Source organism: Pithys albifrons, chromosome 1, assembly GCF_047495875.1.
Source record: "Pithys albifrons albifrons isolate INPA30051 chromosome 1, PitAlb_v1, whole genome shotgun sequence".
Classification (NCBI taxonomy): Eukaryota; Metazoa; Chordata; class Aves; order Passeriformes; family Thamnophilidae; genus Pithys; species Pithys albifrons.
In genome coordinates this window covers 5,767,156-5,773,565 of record NC_092458.1, presented here as the reverse complement: position 1 = coordinate 5,773,565, position 6,410 = coordinate 5,767,156, and positions in this window count along the sequence as shown.

Genomic DNA, 6,410 nt, shown 5'->3' with positions numbered 1-6,410 from the left:
AGCCACCTGGACCTGCAGCCTCTCCCATGAGGCAGGAGAGGCTGCTGGGGAGACAACCTGCACGTAGCCCTGTCGGCACTGGGTGATGTCCCACGGCCCCACACACCATGTCTATAGGAATAAGGGCTCTGGGAGCACAAAGAGTCCTCCAGACATGCCAGTGCAGAGCCAAGGTCCCCTGTAATGGGTCAGGTGAGGCCATGGGCCCAGCACAGCCATCACCGCTAAAACTTAACCTGGCTCAAAACCTTGATGTGTAAAATAAATTACATTTTAAAAAAGAGTGAGCCTACTGTTCTCTAGCTCTGAAAATAGTAATTGACCAGGTTTTAAGGAAATACTGTCCCAAAATCAGTGACAAAAGCTGCTAGTGGTAACCATACATGAGAAGGAGTTTGAAGAATCCGTATAGAAGAAACCTTGAAAGCAGGAATGATGAGGTGTCAGAATTCAAGAAAATTACTGAGGTGAGAGAAAAATGTAGGGAAGACTTCAGCAGGACCCTCAGGCCAGGGAGGTGCTCTGGGCAAAGCCAGAAAAGCACCAGAAAGAGGGATCACAAATGCAGTGAGAGGAGAAAGCTGAGAGGAAGCAAATTGGTGCAGACAACGAAGTCAACGATCAAGTATGAAAACATTACAGGATCTTCTGACTAGGGACCCCAGTGCTGAGTTCCTGCAGACATGGGCAGAAAGAGTCCAGCTGGGACATATGGGGCTGAGCTCATCCATGCTCCAGAAGCATCCCCTGGAGCTGGCAGGTGAGCCAGATGGGTCACATGATGCTCCTCAGTGCTGTTGCAGGCAGAGCTGTTTTCCAGCTGCAAGCAGAGGGGAGAACTCGTGTGCAAATAAAACTGCTCCACTTACACTTTTCACTCCACAAGGAAAATACAAACATACAGCAAGTCTCACAGGACTACTAATTAAAATTACCACTTCATATCTCCCTGGTGGTTATGATTTTATTTGTGGCAGTTCACTTACAACTGATGGCTATTGGTTTATTCATGGCAGTACCTTTTCAGGACAAAAACTGTGCTTTGAGCACAGCACAGCACGTTCTTAGCTGAGACTTGTGGCCTGAGGTATGTAAGGAGTTCTGCACACCTATGTTGCACTTTAGCTTAGGCTTGGGGTTTTTGCTCACAGTTCTGTTACTTTTGGGTGTGAGTCACCCTGGGCTGACTAGCCCTGGGCTGAGGGTGCTTTTACATCACTGCTCTTCTACCATTCCTCAACAAGAGACTCTCTTTAGCAGGTTAACCTCATCTGCAAATAGGACAGTAGTGTACAAACAATAATGCTGAAAAGCAACTGGTCAATATCTGGCTTTTTAAAGAGTTCAAGAAGGGTTGTGATAGTAAAAGAAAGTGCACTCACATTTATGTTACCTCTTTTTTTTTTCCACAAGCTAAGCCTTCTTCCCCTTTACTGTTTTCTTTTTGGTCAAAACACAGTTGCTGATTTTAGCATCTGTGTGTTTTGCTCTCTTCTACAAGGAGAGATCATCCTGATCTTGCTCCATCAAGGCAAAAGTACAGCCAAAGGTTGCTTGACTCTAGGGACATGTCCTTGTACAGTTGGATGCTGTGCAAAAGCTGCTAAATGGCAGAGTACTCCAATATTAAGTATGAATTGGCTCACTCTCCTGCTTGGCAGGGATGGAGGGAGCGAGCAGTGTGCATTTCCTTCAGCCAGTAACAGCTCATCCCTTTTACTGTCAGATGAACTCGGGGGTGAGTACAGGAGGCATAAACACAGCAGGCCGTGCCTCACTGATCTCCCACAGAACCACAGACAGGAGAGTAAGTCCTTTGCTCGTGGTAGAAGCTGAGTTTTCTCCAGCATCTTCCTTCAGTGCAGCAGTGCTGAGCCCCGAGCCTGCCCCGCCGCAGCTCCTGTGCCCGCTCCATGCCTGGCACCGAGCCGGGGGCCCGGCTGACTCACCCCCAGCTCCCCATGCCATTCCTCATTTCTGGCAGGATATGGAAAATGCGTCAAGCCTGGCACACGATAGTAAACATATTCCCTTGGGCTGGCTTTGGTGCTTTCACGAGCCGGTTTTAGCTTGGGCAGTTTGTAAACGACGCTTTTAAGACCGAAGATCAGAACCACTGGTGCGGCTCCTCAGTAAATGCAAAGATGACTTCAGAGGCCTTCGCTGAATTTCGAAACTGTTCAATTACAAAACTCTTTTTCTTTTTGTCCGACGCCGAAGTATCAGCGCAGTGCTTTGAACTGAGGTGACCTTAGTGATTCACGGCATGAATGAGCACTTAGTGTGCGCATACAAGAGCCCTGTACGAATCAGGAAATGGCTCTTTCAGGTCTCCTGACAAAAGGAAGTGAGTCTGAAGCTTTGCTAAATTTACAAAAAGGACGTTGGTGAACTTAATCTGGGGCAGGGGATGGGGGGAGGGGAAGAATCCCTTTTTTCTGTACACAGTTTTAAACAACAACAACAAAGAAGTTGAAGGGGCCAGAACTGCGATGGTGCGGGCTCTCTCACAGCTGCCTGCCTATGATCCTTAGCTGGTACGTGCACAGAGTCACGAAGACTCTTCTGGCTTCACGCCCCAGCGTGCCCCCCATCGCCGGGACAGTGAGAGCTTTCCTACGTCTGAGGTAAAGACGTGGGTTGGCATGGAGGGAGCATCACCGCGCACCTCTGCTCGAGGCATCCTTCCCTCCTCCTCTGTCTCCAGAGCCAGCTGCCCGCGGAGCGGGGGCACAACAGGGCTGCTCAGCACTCCCAGCCAAGTGCTGGATGTGGCTCACTTTCAGTTCAAAGGAACTGATCACTACTCAGGGGTACGGGTGCTGCGCCCTGGAGTTGAGCGAAGGTACTTCAGGTGACGACATGCAAGACCCAGATGCCGTGGGATTTTGGTACGGGACGTGGTATGGTCCTTGTGGCCTTCACACCGTAATGGCCAAGGCAGGAAGAACTTAGGCTCTACTCCTGAGGTTATTATTTATCCAGGCATGCAGTGGCTGAACTCACTGCTACCTTAAAATGCACATTGGGCAAGCCCCTGAAGGAGGAGGAGGTGTTGCCCTCCAGCACTCGCCTGCCCAGCGCTGCAGGCCACCTTCCTCGGGTAGGACTCATGGACTCAGGTTGGGAAAGAATTGCAGCAACAGCCTTCCTGACACAGCATCGACCCCTCAGCCAAAAGGTGTGAAGCAAGTGACCCATCTTGTTACTTTATAGGCTGTCTTACAAACTTCAGGTTAGCATTGCTGAGCAAGATCCAGACACTCAGACTATACATAACGTAATCCTTCACCTTTACTCTCTAACAAATTAAATCCTGGAGTCTTGTGAAGGTTTATATTCACACTACAAACAAAAAGAGAAGTTCCCTGACCAACTTGTCCCATTGCCCCCACTGCTGCTTTCATGGTGGGCTCAAAGATTGTGGGATCTGAGCACGACTTAGCACAGCTCGAGGCTACTCCCAGGCACACAGAAGCAAATCAGCTGGATCTATCTTTCTCTCTCCAAAAGATCCAGCAAAGCTTACCTATAACACGATCATTCCTCAGTAACTGGGGCTGGTGATGGGGCATCCAGTTTACCTGCCATGACTGGACACGGCCCACACAACTGACTGGTTTTGTGGGTTAATTGGTAGTTTAATCCTTTAAAAAAAGCAGAGCCTGACAGGTTAGTCTGGTGCAGGCATTGTAAGTCCATTCTCCACGCAGAAAGGTATTTTTAGAGGAAGAAGATTGGTAACCAGCTATAAGACATCCTCATCCCACCTTTGATTTCACCAGCTTTCAACACCAATGCAATGGCTACCAGTAACACCAGCTCAAAAACCTGGCTGTGAGGGCAGCATTATGGAGGAATCGTGAACTTCAGGACAGGATGAAAGTCCAGGTCAGATTTTAGTCTTTAAACAGAGGGACCAGTGATGAGCTTCACTGACATGAAATAGGAGAAAACAATACAACTGCATCAATATACCAACATGTCTTCCAGTGGGACCCTGAGAAAACTGCCACCTCCAGTCAGTAAGAACCACCCACAGTCAATAAACACAAGAATCAGCTAATGGTACAGACTTCAAAGGACAGGAGGTTGTTGCACAATTGGAAACATATTTTTTCCTGCCAAAACAACTTCTGCTTTGTAGTTAAGACATTGTTATCACAGGTTTTCCATGTAAACAAGAAGGTTTTGTACCTGTCCAAATCCCTCAGCAGTGAGGCTGACCCAGCCAGCTGCCAGGCCATCCAGGTGCAACAGCCAACACTGCTCTGAGATGCTGCATCCCAGAAGGTCCAGCAGGAAGCCACGCTGGCCTCCCCAGCAAGGCTGAAGAGCCAAAATGTTCTTTGTCAAGAGCAGTTTATTATGATGAAATTGGTTTTAGCAGTAGCTCAGAATTTGTAGGAAGACACAGAAATAACCTTAGCAAAACAAACAAACAAAGAAACATATCCAGCAGCAGTTTATATTTGTCCTGAAGTTAATATGCTCAAAATGAGGGTTTTCTGCTGGGGCTAATTAACAAAGCAGGAGCAATTCCCTTCATCTCCCAGGGCACTGTTTTCTTCAAGGTAAAACAGAATTCCCTCCACATCAATCCTGCTCTTTATTGCAGTGACTCTCCTTGAAGGTGACGGGTGCAACGACAAGTGCTCCAGACCATTTCAGTTACAACCTCTGATAATAAGTCTGTGTCTGGGACCTTCTGTAGTTGGAGCACAGAGTCTAAAACAGGGTTTGTCAATGACCACTTGTGGCAAAATCCTGTGTTTTTATCCAAGGCTGCAAAATTGTGCCTATTTACCTGTGCTAACAGGGTTATTCCAGGCTGGTGATGTTCCTTCTAGTCAAAGGAGAGGCTACACTGTCCACTTTCACTCAACCAACACATTGCCTACAGGATCATGATCCCAACACAGGGCCAACCCAATGACCTCCAGTTCTGCAATTTTCACACACTGCCAATTAGAGATCATGTTTTTGAGAGACAGCACTGCAACCTGGCCCCAGCATATCTGCTGGCAGCCACTGCAGCAGAGGATGCTGAGATGAGAACACCATTTAAGCTGCACAGACTCCCGTTACCAAGCCAAACAGCCTTCAAGTGAAAGGATGACCAAACTGTTGACATGAAGCTTGGGTGGGGAGCACACTATTTTTAGCTTACCTTGTAATACCCACACACAGTCTGGCAAGATAACACATGGATGCACAGTTACATTCCGTGCCTCTGTGCATGTGTGCACATATCCAAATATATTTATATTTATATATATCTCAACAGGGTTGACTGCTCTCCTGTTCCTCATTAGGAAAGTCTGTGCCAAGAGAGTTGAATGTTTATGATCTCTTTGGCTCTTATGAGCATGAAACTTTTTATTTCCTGCAGTTCTGAAAAACAGAAGACCTAAGGAAAGAATTTCAGCTGTCTTGCTCACATTTTGGAGCTATTTCCTTGTCATGTGTGCATGCAGGTGCTTGAAGGCAGTCATTTCCTGCTAGATAAAAGCATTCTGGTTTGATGTCCATCACTTGGGACATTTTTAAACAACAGTGTAAATATGCAGCATGAAGATGTGATCAAATGAAAAGCATTTAAGTGATATTTGTTTAACCCAGGATTTTTTAAACATGCACACACACACATATGTAAACAAATAAAGATTAACAGCTGTTGCATTTGAATGAAACAAGCTGGACATGAAAAATTTCACTCTGCCTCACAAGCAATAAAAAGAAACAGACCAACAGCTAACAACTGCATCAAAAATAAGAATGACAAAAGCACTTCTTGGTGAAGTCTAGTGTGAAAATACCTGAATTACCAAGTAATCATGTTCTTAAATGCCAACGTGGCATATGCCAAATATTACTGGAAAAAATACAGGCATCTAAAGCTGTATTCCCAATTCCCTCATTCTCCATATGATGTGAGAATTCCTAAGTGAAGAACTGTCTTTAATGGATGAAACAAATCTATGCTTGTATTGCAGGAGTGGTGTAACAGAGCCCTTACAACTATTGATTGATATTTCCCAAGTTTCCTTTCCACTACTGACAGAAACACTTTGATCCTCCCAAGCCTGCTTGAACTATGTTGGCAAGTGTAAAGTAAAAACAAAACTACACACACACACCTCTGAAACCCCATGCAAAACCTCTGCTCCCTTTGCCATATCAACACACATCTTTACCAGCCTAAAACAATCATGAAAACATGCACTGAACATGTTGGGAGACACTGTTTTTCTGCCTGAGGCAACCACATGCCTTCTGCCTGTATTAAAAAAGAGCTGGCCCATTTTACAATGCCCACACACACTCACATTGCCAAGGTCTGTTTGTTTTTCTCTAAAAGTTTGTGGAACGTGCTCAGCTGGAATACCTAACCATGCAATCATAAAGAT